Below are 12,954 nucleotides of genomic sequence, written 5' to 3'. Positions count from 1 at the left end.
ATGTTCAGATGGAATCTCCTCTCTTGTAGTTTGAAGCCATTGTTCCGCGTCCTAGTCTCCAAGGAAGCAGAAAACAAGCTTGCTCCCTCCTCCCTGTGGCTTCCTCTCACATATTTATACATGGCTATCATATCTCCTCTCAGCCTTCTCTTCTTCAGGCTAAACATGCCCAGTTTCCTAAGCCGCTCCTCATAGGGCTTGTTCTCCAGACCCTTGATCATTTTAGTCGCCCTCCTCTGGACACATTCCAGCTTGTCAATATCTCTCTTGAATTGTGGTGCCCAGAATTGGACACAGTATTCCAGATGTGGTCTAACCAAAGCAGAATAGAGGGGTAGCATTACTTCCTTAGATCTAGACACTATGCTCCTATTGATGCAGGCCAAAATCCCATTGGCTTTTTTTGCTGCCACATCACATTGTTGGCTCATGTTTAACTTGTTGTCCACGAGGACTCCAAGATCTTTTTCACACGTACTGCTCTCGAGCCAGGCATTGTCCCCCATTCTGTATCTTTGCATTTCATTTTTTCTGCCAAAGTGGAGTATCTTGCATTTGTCACTGTTGAACTTCATTTTGTTAGTTTTGGCCCATCTCTCTAATCTGTCAAGATCGTTTTGAATTCTGCTCCTGTCCTCTGGACTATTGGCTATCCCTCCCAATTTGGTGTCATCTGCAAACTTGATGATCATGCCTTCTAGCCCTTCATCTAAGTCATTAATAAAGATGTTGAACAGGACCGGGCCCAGGACGGAACCCTGCGGCACTCCGCTCGTCACTTCTTTCCAAGATGAAGAGGAAGCATTAGTGAGCACTCTCTGTGTTCGTCCACTTAACCAATTACAGATCCACCTCACCGTAGTTTTGCCTAGCCCACATTGGACTAGTTTCCTTGCCAGAAGGTCATGGGGGACCTTGTCGAAGGCCTTACTGAAATCCAGGTACGCTACATCCACGGCATTCCCCGCATCTACCCAGCTTGTAGCTCTATCGAAGAAAGAGATCAGATTAGTCTGGCATGACTTGTTTTTGATAAATCCATGTTGACTATTAGCGATGACTGCATTTGTTTCTAAGTGTTTGCAGACCGCTTCCTTAACAATCTTTTCCAGAATCTTGCCCGGTATCGACGTGAGGCTGACCGGACGGTAGTTGTTTGGGTCATCCTTTTTTCCCTTCTTGAAGATTGGGACCACATTGGCCCTCCTCTAATCTGCTGGAGCTTCTCCCGTTCTCCAAGAACTCTCAAAGATGGTTACCAATGGTTCCGAAATGACTTCCGCTAGTTCCTTCAGTACTCTTGGGTGTAGTTGATCTGGCCCTGGGGACTTGAACTCATTAAGAGCGGCCAGGTATTCCTGGACGACTTCTTTCCCAATTTGGGGTTGGATGTCCTCCAATCCCTCATCCACTCCATCTTGCTGAGGTTGAAGACTCTCTTTTTGTGAGAAGACCGAGGCAAAGAAGGCATTAAGTAGTTCTGCCTTTTCCCTGTCCCCTGTCAGCATTGCCCCATCTTCTCCTCGAAGAGGTCCTATCGCCTCCTTGTTTTTCCTTTTTCTACTGACATAAGAATAGAAGCCCTTTTTATTGTTTTTAATGTCCCTGGCAAGTCTGAGCTCGTTTTTTGCTTTAGCTTTGCGGACCTTTTCCCTACAGGTGTTGGCTATTTGTTTGAATTCTTCTTTGGTGATTTCTCCCTTTTTCCACTTCTTGTGCATGTCTCTTTTGTGTCTTAGCACAGTTAGAAGTTCTTTGGACATCCATTCTGGCTTCTTTGCACTTGTCCTATTTTTTCTCTTTGTTGGCACGGTTTGCAATTGCGTCTTGAGTATTTCACTCTTGAGAAATTCCCATCCATCCGTAGCTCCCTTGTCTTTTAGTATCTGTGTCCACGGAATGCTGCTCAGCGTTTCCTTCATTTTTTGGAAATCAGCTCTCCTAAAGTCCAAAATGCGGGTTTGACTTGTCTTAGTTTCAGCCTTCCTTTGTACCTCAAATTGCAGGAGCACATGGTCACTTGCCCCTAAGGATCCTACCACTTCGACCGCATCGATCAGGTCCTCCACATTTGTTAGGATGAGATCAAGAGTAGCCAATCCCCTTGTTGCCTCTTCTACCTTCTGGACCATGAAATTGTCTGCAAGGCAAGCGAGGAATTTGTTGGACCTTGTACTCTTGGCCGAGTTTGTTTTCCAGCAAATATCGGGATAGTTGAAATCGCCCATGACTACTACATCTCTTTTCTGTGCCTGTTTGGTCAACTGTTGGCAGAAGACTTCATCAAGATCTTCCTCCTGGCTTGGGGGTCTGTAGTAGACGCCTACAACGACATCTTTTTGAGTCCCAGTTCCCTTGATTCTTATCCAGATGATTTCAAGCTGGTTTCCCAGATTGCTGTCTTGAATTTCTTCTGCAGCATAAGAGTTTTTGACATATAAGGCTACTCCGCCTCCTCTCCCCTTTGTTCGGTTTCTGTGAAAGAGGTTATACCCCTCGATATCTACATTCCAGCGATAGGAGTCATCCCACCAGGTTTCAGTGATCCCTATGATATCATATTTGTGGTGTAGTGCTAGAAGTTGGAGTTCGTCTTGTTTATTTCCCATGCTCTGTGCATTAGTGTAAAGACATGTGAGCCCCTGGGATCTTCCCTTGAGCTGTTTAATTGGGATTATTGTGCTTTTGGTACTTGGTCCTTGTTGTGTTTGTGCAGCCCTCCGTTTAGCCTTCTGGTGATTCCCAGACATTATGGGTAAAGTAGTGTTCGCAAGGCTGTTGTCCCCCTCCCCCGGTGGACCTAGTTTAAAGTGCGTCTAATGAGGTTTGCGAGTCTGTGAGCAAAAAGGTGTTTTCCTACTTGTGTGAGATGCACCCCATCCCTTGCCAATAGGCCATTTTTTTCCAAGATGGCGGAGCTGCAATAGCAACCCAGAGCAGCCCCGGGAGGAAAATTTCATCTTCTGAAATCCTCCCCTTGGGTAGCCCCTACTTACCCAAACCTGACTCTTTTGGAACCCCTGTCATCTGGGGACTGTGCTGGACCGTCTTGCAGCAGGATTGCTGGGTTTGGAGCTATAGAAAAAAACGCCACCGCCATTGCCGTCGCGGCAGGCCTTTTCACTGGCGCGACCAGAGCAGGAAACCTTCTCGCCGCAACGGTCATCGCTGCGGTTTCGGAGGAGGGCCGGTCAGCGGCTGGCCGATCATCGCCTTGCAACGGTCGCCTTATTACTACCATCGACATGGAGAGAGCGGAACCGCGACAGACCGACCTCCAGCCCGGCCGCCATTGGGCCTCGCAGGCCGCAGCAGGCCTCTCAAACGCCACTGCCGGAGAGAGCGGAACCGCGGCAGACCGACCTCCAGCCCGGCCGCCATTGGGCCTGCAGGCCGCAATAGGCCTCTCAAACACCACTGCCGGAGCCGCCGCCCACTCATGAGGAGGGCCGATCAGCGGCAGGCCCACCACCGCCGTCGCTCCCACAGCAGGCCGCAATAGGCTTCCGCGCCGCTGCTAGAGCCGCCGCCGTGGCCAGTTGCTCGTGAGGAGCGCGAGGAGGGCGGGAGATAATAGGCCGACCTCCCGCTGTTATAGTCGCCGCCGCCGCTGGGCCTGGAGACGGATTCGCGGCAGGCCGACCACCGCAGCCGCCGATATCGCCACTGCTGACTCAGCGGAAACCGCGTGAAGGAGGGTGTGCTGCAGTAGGCCTTTGTCATCGCCACCACTGCGCCCTATTTTTCACCGGGTCCTGCTGGGCCGCGCTGCTGCTGCCGCCCCCTCCCCCCTCAGCTGAGCAGAGAAGAAGAGTAAAGACCTAGGCCGCACGGAGAAACACCTCCCCCCCCCATCTGCCGTACCGGAGGTGGGAGAGAGAGAGGGGGCTAAGAATAATCACGCTCCTGAGAGGGGAGAAGAGGAATTTCGTTCCCCCCCCCCCCCCCCCCCCCCGCTATCATCAGAGCCTACCCGGATGCTGCTCTGAGAGCATTTCCAACTGCTTTTGCTGCAGATTCTGCATCATCTTATTTTATTTTGTTTTGTTTTATTTTATTTTATCCTATTTTAGTTAAAATTATTTGTCTGTTGTGAGGTGTTGTGTGATGTCTGCGGGGTTGTTGGATGTAGGTAAGATGTGTGTTTTATATGTTGTGGCTAATTGAATAACCATCAACCTTCCACACTGCCCCCTTTGGTGGAGTTGTGTTGTGTAAATACATCAACTTTTAACTAGAGAAGCTCATTGGCAAATTGTGACGATAACAGCTACTGTCTTCACTGCACGAATTTACATCCTGCCGTGCAACTGCCATTTCCTGCCTGGCCGGTCAGGAGAACTCCAGGGGATCTGGCCAACGGATGCCGGCTTGTACTCCACGGGTCCACGAAGCCGTACTCCTATGTTTTAACTGACCCCCTCGTTGGGATGTGGTGTTATATAAGAAGACAATAATACTTGAACTTGGTTAGCACTACATCACTTTAGCCTAGAGCACTTTAGTAGATCTACCTCATACTCTGCCAGGGTTCATGCTATTAACTGGTCCCAAAGCGTCCCAGGGTGATTAAATTGTAGTTATAGTAGCACTTTAAACAACTGTTATAGTAGCACTTTAAACAACCTGTTATAATAGCACTTTATAGAATTGTTACAGCAGCACTTTAAACAACTGTCTTGAGGCCTGCACTAGCACTTAGCCTCAATTGTAGCAGGTTGACAATTATATTCTGTTGTTACTAATACCCCACCCCTATGTTACCATTGTTACCAACCCTGCTGCTACTGTTACAAGTGCACTTTATCCTCCTTAATACACTGGAAGAAGCAGGTAATCTCATGGGGTGGAAACATCAAGACCCAACTTTATGTGACTACACTTATTATCAAACTCTAACATATGGAACAACTATAGATAGAAATGGAGGGTGTCTTCCCGGTGGGAGTGAGTCCATGGGTGGGGAAGCCGCTATAGAGGTGGTGACGGGTAGAGGGAGATACGGGAAAGGGAGAGCAAACTGTTTATTCCGGCCCAAAATTCACAGTAATAGATTGGCAATCTCCAAAAACACTAACAATCCAAGGAAAAATCAAATTCGACCAAAAATTTATAACAGAATATTGGCAATCCCAAAAGTTGAGAACACAATTCGGCCCGAAATTAGTAAAGACAGATTGGCAGCTTCAAAACATTCTCCTGATAAGATACAACTGAGGTGCCAGGATGGTGGCCCCTCCAGGTTAAAGGTGGTGCTGCTCAATGCCAGGTCAGTAAATGGAAAAACTGCTATTATTAAAGATCTGATCCAAGAAGAACATGCTGACCTGGCTTGTATAACAGAGACTTGGTTGGACGAAGGGGGAGGGGTCAACCTTTCCCAACTCTGTCCACCAGGCTACCTTGTTCAGCACCAACCAAGGCTTGGAGGGCGGGGAGGTGGAGTCGCAGTGGTCTATAAGGAATTTATCCCTCTGATCAGGCGTCCCATCCCACAAACATCTTCGTTTGAATGTGCCGGCTTTAGGATAGGTGACCGGGACAGGATAGGGATTCTGCTAGTGTACCGACCACCCCGCTGCACTACAATCTCCCTACCTGAGCTAGCGGGAGTGGTCTCGGACATGGCCTTGAGCTCCCAACGACTTTTGGTCCTGGGAGATTTCAATGTCCATGCCGAGGCCACTCTCTCAGGTGCGGCTCAGGACTTCATGGCCGCCATGGCAACCATGGGCCTGTCCCAACTAATATCTGGTCCCACCCATAGTGCTGGGCACACTTTGGATTTGGTTTTTGCGCAGGGATGGGATGAGGGTGACGGATTGGAGGAGCTGTCCATCGCTCCATTGCCATGGACCGATCACCACCTGATCAGATTTAGACTAACTGTGCCTTCTAACCTCCGCAGGGGTGGTGGACCCATTAGAATGGTCCGCCCCAGGAGACTTATGGATCCAAATGGTTTTCTGACGGCTCTTGGGGATTTTTCCACCTCCTTGGCAGGTGACTCTGTCGATGCCCTGGTCTCCTGCTGGAATAGTGAGTTGACCAGGGCAATTGACACAATCGCTCCGGAACGCCCCCTCTCGAGTAACCGAGCTAAACCAGCCCCTTGGTTTACTGAGGAGCTGGCAGCGATGAAGCGAAAGAAGAGGAGGCTAGAGTGTGTGTGGCGCCAGAACCCCACCAATCCAGCCCAAACACACCTGAATGCCTTTTTAAGGTCCTACGGTGTGGCAATAGCGGCAGCTCAAAAAACATCTATCACAGCCAATATTGCATCCGCGAAGAATCGTCCAGCGGAGCTCTTCCGAGTTGTCAGGGGCCTGTTAAACCCGCCAAAATGCGAGACCCCAGACAACTCGGTGGCTCGCTGTGAAGCATTTGCTCGATTCTTCACGGATAAAATTGAGCGGATTCGGTCAGGCTTTGACGTCATGTTAACGGCAGTCTCTGGGGATGTAACGAGAACATCTGCTTGTCCAGCTTTGTTGGATTCGTTTCAATTGGTTCAGCTTGAGGATGTGGACAGGATCCTTGGAGAGGTGCGACCCACCACATGCATCCTAGACCCCTGCCCATCCTGGTTAATAAAAGAAGCCAGAGGGGGTTTGGCAGAGTGGGTGAAGGTGATGGTTAACACCTCCTTACAGGAAGGAAAATTTCCAGCGAGTCTAAAACAGGCTGTTATAAAACCGCTGTTGAAGAAACCATCACTGGATCCCACTCAATTTGACAACTATCGGCCAGTTTCCAATCTCCCCTACTTGGGCAAAGTCATGGAACGTGTGGTGGCAGCACAACTCCAGGGGTTTCTGGTAGACACTGATTATCTAGATCCGGCACAGTCTGGCTTCAGGCCGGGACATGGAACTGAGACAGCCTTGGTCGCCTTGGTAGATGATCTGCGCAGGGAGCTAGACAGGGGGAGTGTGTCCCTGTTAGTTCTGCTGGACCTCTCAGCGGCCTTCGATACCGTCGATCACGGTATCCTTCTGGGGCGCCTCATGGACATGGGGCTCGGAGGCACTGCTCTGCAGTGGCTTCGATCCTTCCTTGAGGGTCGATCCCAGAAGGTGTTATTGGGTGACACCTGTTCGGCCCCACAACCGTTGTTGTGTGGAGTCCCACAGGGTTCTATTCTGTCCCCGATGTTATTTAACATCTACATGAAGCTGCTGGGGGAGATCATTCGGAGTTTCGGACTAAGATGTTATCTCTATGCAGATGATGTCCAAATCTGTCACTCCTTCCCACCTGTCACCAAGGAGGCTGTCCAGACCTTGAACCGGTGCTTGGCTGCTGTGTCGGACTGGATGAGAGCTAACAAATTGAAATTGAATCCAGACAAGACAGAGGTCCTACTGGTCAGTCGGAAGGCCGAACAGGGTATAGGGTTACAGCCTGTGTTAGATGGGGTTACACTCCCCCTGAAGACGCAGGTTCGCAGCTTGGGAGTGATCCTGGACTCACCGCTGAGCCTGGAACCCCAGGTCTCGGCGGTGGCCGGGAGAGCTTTTGCACAACTAAAACTTGTGCGCCAGCTGCGCCCGTACCTTGGGAAGTCGGACTTGGCCACGGTGGTCCACGCTCTTGTTACATCCCGATTGGATTACTGCAACGCACTCTACGTGGGGCTGCCTTTGAAGACTGCTCGGAAACTCCAACTGATCCAGCGTGAGGCAGCCAGATTGCTCACTGGGGCGACATACAGGGAGCACACCACCCCCCTGTTATGTCAGCTCCACTGGCTGCCGATCCAATTCCGAGCACAATTCAAAGTGCTGGTTTTGACCTATAAAACCCTAAATGGTTCCGGCCCAGTGTATCTATCCGAACGGATCTCCCTCTACGCCCCACCTCGGAACCTAAGATCCTCTGGGGAGGCCCTGCTCGCGACCCCGCCTCTTTCACAAGTGAGATTGGCGGGGACGGGGAGCAGGGCCTTCTCGGTGGTGGCCCCCCGCCTATGGAACTCGCTCCCCGGGGAGATTAGATCGGCAACGTCCCTTCTCTCATTTAGGAAGAGGCTGAAGACCTGGATGTGGGACCAGGCGTTTGGACACTCAGGCAGTTAAGAAAGATTTGATGACGAGCTGGAACTGGACAAGAGGATTTACGGAACCCCGAACTCTGAGCTCAGGATTAGCTTACTATTGTGTTTATGGTGTTACTATGTATTGATGATTTAATTTAATTTGTAATTGCTTAATTGTTTTTATATATGTATGTATATGTGATAAGGCATCGAATTGTGCCTTTCTCTGTAAGCCGCCCTGAGTCCCCCCTAGGGGGTGAGAAGGGCGGGGTAAAAGTGACAGAAATAAATAAATAAATAAATCCTCCTGGAATAGCAGGCCATGGTCGAGGAAGCCAAAGCGTTCCTCCTGACACCATTTTCTAAGCCAGTCATTGACCTGTACTATTTTTCTGGCTCTTGTGGGTCCGTGTCTTACAACAGGGAGGAGGGATGAAAAGACCACCTGTACATTACATTCTTTTAGCATTGCTCCTAGAGCTCGAAAATCATTTGTGATCTTTTGAAACGTATGCCTTGCAGTATCATTGGTTCCTACATGAATCAACATGAGGGGAGGACGGTGATAGGGCTTGAGGAGCCTGGTGAGCCTCTGAGTGATATGGTGTATTTTTGCCCCCGGTAGGCAGCATATTTCTCGAGCCATCCCATCTGGTCTGGAAATGACAGCTTCCGTTCCTCTAAGGAGGGAGTCGCCTACTACCAAGACCTGTTTACTTTCAGGAATGACAGGGCCCCTTTTGTGCAATGTAGTGTGTAGGTCTCCAGAAAAGTGATCCTGTTGGTGTGAATTGTGTAGGTGAAAAGTGTTGTCCTCCTCCTCGACATCCCCGGTGCATTCGTCAAGGACAATCCATTGAGATTCGTCCAAGAGCCTATGGTTCTCCTGTATGTGTTCCTGTTGCTCCTGGCCTATGGTTGGGGATGGTACCCCTGCACGATTGTGCAAGTGTGAATGTTGTGAAGTGTTGTCCCAGTCAGGGCTATCCCCTGCACACTGATCAAGGATGAGCCACTGATCAGTATCTAAGCCATTCTGGTCTTCCCCAATATGTTGTGTTTCTTGGTCAGGTGCTAGTTGTGTGAGAATTTGGAATCTATTGTGTAACTGCAGCTGAGCGGAAGTATTCTGAGGAGGCTTCTGGGTCCTATGTGTCCTTCTAAGGGTGACATTTCTCCAAGCCTGAGGGTTGTCCACATCTGAGGTGCTGTTCTGTTGAGCCTCCCCGTAATGTTGGTGTGATATGGGCCACGTGTCTAGGCCAGTGTGGTGTGTGGTGTCTAAGAACAGCTCAAGTTCCTGAATGTCCTTAAGGGTCTTAATACGGTCCTCGAGTTGTCGTATCCTGTGTTCCATGCGAGTGATCTGTGTACACTTGGGGCAGATGTAATTGAGTAATTGTAGTGTGAAAAAGCTGAACATGCCACAGCTTGTGCATGAGATGGGAAGTTTTCGTGTTTGTTCCATCTGGAGGTTGCTAATGACCTCCTCTTGGTGTGTGTTTGATGTTGGTGTCTGTATGCAGGGGTGAAAGTATAGGTTACTGAGTGTACGAGTGAAAGCTGTTAAATTTAAACAAAGCTTACCCTGAAGCAGAAGGAGACAAAATGGGTTCCTGCTTCCTCAACTTCTGTGGAAAGCCCAGCTGCCCCTTGGGTTCAGACACTGGTTTATATAGGATAACCAGGAAGCCCCGCCTCTCAGACAGAGCAGTTAATTTTTAAACTCAGGAAGCCCCTCCCCTCAAACAGAGCAGTTAATTTTTAGAATGTATGCACACCTTTGTTTGAAAAGTTGTTTGTGGTGTTTGGGGAGAACTACGATATGGAATAGATAGATTGCACAATCAGGGAAATCACGGAGAGAGAGAAATGGAAGTCTTGAGTCATTTAACTGAAAATGTGGCTCATTTGTTGCTATGAAAACCAGTCTGTGGAAAGGGTAATAATCATTTCTAGGGTGAAAAGGGTGGCGAAGGTTCAGCATGGAATGAGAAATTATATATACATCATTCTTATACATTAGTGTTCATGGAAACATAAATCGCAAACATAAATCACAAAAAGTGCTCAGTTGCACAAAACTTTTTTAAAGCTGCCAACGTTTTAAAAATACATCTTTATCATTTGTATTTGCTATGACTCACAAGGGTTTACTATTATTACCATTCATTTGTCTGTTTAAAAGTCTTCTTTTTCGCATTAGACTTGGGCTACCAAAATCTCCGTTCAACAAATGAGTAAATGTGCAATAGTTTAAAACACGGATTTTCCAAGATCAACATTGCTTTCTGGATACAGCAGCTTTCCTGAGTACATTATAAAAACCCTAAAGAACTTGAACTTTATTTGAATATATTTAACTATGGAACACAAACCACATTTTAACATACTTCACAATTATAAAGATAATTTTGTATTCTTATTATACAATGTGGATTGCAAAGGGGTTAATAAAAGAATCACGTTACATTTACATTTCTTTTAAAAAATATTTATATATGGACTCTGAGCAAGTTGCTTCTGGTGTGAGAGAATTGCAAGGACGTTGCCTAAGGGATGCCTGGATGTCTTACCATCCAGCATGGGGAGCTGGAGTTGACAAAGGGAGCTCAACCCGCTTTCCCTAGATGCAAACCGCCGACCTTTCAGTCTTCAGTCCTGTTGGCACAAGGGTTTAACCCATCGCGCCACTGGAAGCTCCTTAAACAATGATAAAATTAATAATAAAATCATCACATAAATATGACACCATGAAAATGCAAAATAAATATTAAAAAACACAAAAGTATACCATCAAAACCAAATGTAAAGTAAGTCTTTATTTTTTAAAGAGCCTGAGAAAATCTCAAATATAACCAGTAAAAGCAGACAGAAACAAAGCACCTGTTTACATATTGGAAATATGGACACATTTGCAGAGACACAACTACCTTATATACTCGAGTATAAGCCAACCCAAATATAAGCCGAGACAAAGGAGAGCTGAGTTGCTGTGTGGAAAAATAAGGGTCCTAGTAGGACCCTCACCTGAATATAAGCCAAAGGGGGCCTTTTCAGCTTTAAAAAAGGGCTGGAAAAGTAGGCTTATACTCGACTATATACAGTATGTTGGTATCAGAATCCCTGTAAGAAAAAAAGGAACTAAGAATGCTAAAAGTAGTGTATTTAGTTGTGAAACAAGGGACTTGGGGTCATGGGGGTTACTCAGCAGGCTACAAAGAATATCACGCATTTGAAAAAGAAAAAAAAGAGGAAAATGGGTACATGATTTAGTAGAATGTTACCAAAAAAGATATGTGGTTATTACACAATATCATTTAAAGAAAGTAGACTAACAAGAGATAATAAGCATCAGACAGAGCGTGGGATGTTTACCCTTTTGTATGTGTGTGTTTTGATTATATTTTTCTGTTTTGTTATTTTTATTAATCAGTTAGTTGTTGAAAGGGATAGTCTCCCAACTCTCATCTGATTTGCACTGCAAATATGAGTGGGCTAAAACTTGCCTGGTAACAAGAATCTGGATATTAAATAGATAACAAACATTGGGTTGCTGTGAGTTTTCAGGGCTGTATGACCATGTTCCAGAATCATTCCCGCCTGATGTTTTGCCCACATTTATGGCAGGCATCCTCAGATGTTGTGAAGTCTGTTGGAAACTAGGCAAATGTGGTTTATATATCTGTGGAACGCAAATCCAACATTGACACTTGCCTCAAGCAGACAAGAGTTCTTCCTCCCTCCCTGGACTTATCTGAAGGGTTAGAAGGCAGGATCTTCAATTGGGAGGGATAGCTAATACTCCGGAGGACAGTGTCAGAATTCAAAACAGTTTCAACAGATTAGAGAGATGGGCTGAAACTAACTAAATGAAATTCAACAGGGACAAATGCAAGATGCTTCAATTAGGCAGAAAAAAATGAAAAGCAAAGATACAGAATGGGGGACAGCAGTACGTGTGAAAAGATCTTGGAGTCCTCGTGGACAGGAAGTTAAACATGAGCCAACAATGTGATGCAGCGGCAAAAAAAAAAAAAGCCCATGGGATTTTGGCCTGCATAAATAGGAGTCTAGTGTCTAGATCCAGGGAAGTCATGCTACCCCTCTATTCTGCCTTGGTCAGACCACACCTGGAATACTGTGTCCAATTCTGGGCACCAAAATTTAAGGAAGATGTTGACAAGCTGGAATGTATCCAGAGGAGAACAACTAAAATGATCAAGGATCTGGAGGACAAGCCCTATGAGGAGCAGCGTAAAGAGCTGGGCATGTCTAGCCTTCAGAAGAGAAGACTGAGAGGAGACATGATGGTCCTATATAAATATGTGAGGGGAAATCATAGGGAGGAGGGAGCAGGCTTGTTTTCTGCTGCCCTGGAGACTAGGACGTGGAACAATGGCTTCAAACTACAGGAAAGATTCCACCTGAACACGAGGAAGAACTTCTTGACTGTGAGAGCTGTTCAGTAGTGGAACTCTCTGCACCGGAGTGTGGTGGAGGCTCCTTCTTTGGAGGCTTTTAAGCAGAGGCTGGGTAGCCATCTGTCAGGGGGTGTTTTTAATGCAATTTTCCTGCTTCTTGGCAGGGGTTGTACTGGATGGCTCACGAGTTCTCTTCCAACTCAATGCTTCTATTATTCTATTATTCTTCCTATCTCGATCCATCATCCACACAACCAACAAACCTGCCAGATCTCTCTTCAGCAGATAGTGCATGGGATGGAGATCATTTATTTCAGGATCCATCTTTCATCTTCCTGGATCCTGGCCAAAATTATTATTCTGTTTGTGAGAAGGATTTTTTTCCACGTGTGCCTTTTTGTGCTGCAAAAGTACTAATCTTCAAATAGTCCTTGAAAACTATATAGGTTTTGAAAACTTTCTTGCAAGAATAACAAACGCAGTAAAATTATT

This window comes from Anolis sagrei, chromosome 4, assembly GCF_037176765.1.
Source record: "Anolis sagrei isolate rAnoSag1 chromosome 4, rAnoSag1.mat, whole genome shotgun sequence".
Classification (NCBI taxonomy): Eukaryota; Metazoa; Chordata; class Lepidosauria; order Squamata; family Dactyloidae; genus Anolis; species Anolis sagrei.
Note: the sequence above shows the minus strand (reverse complement) of the source record.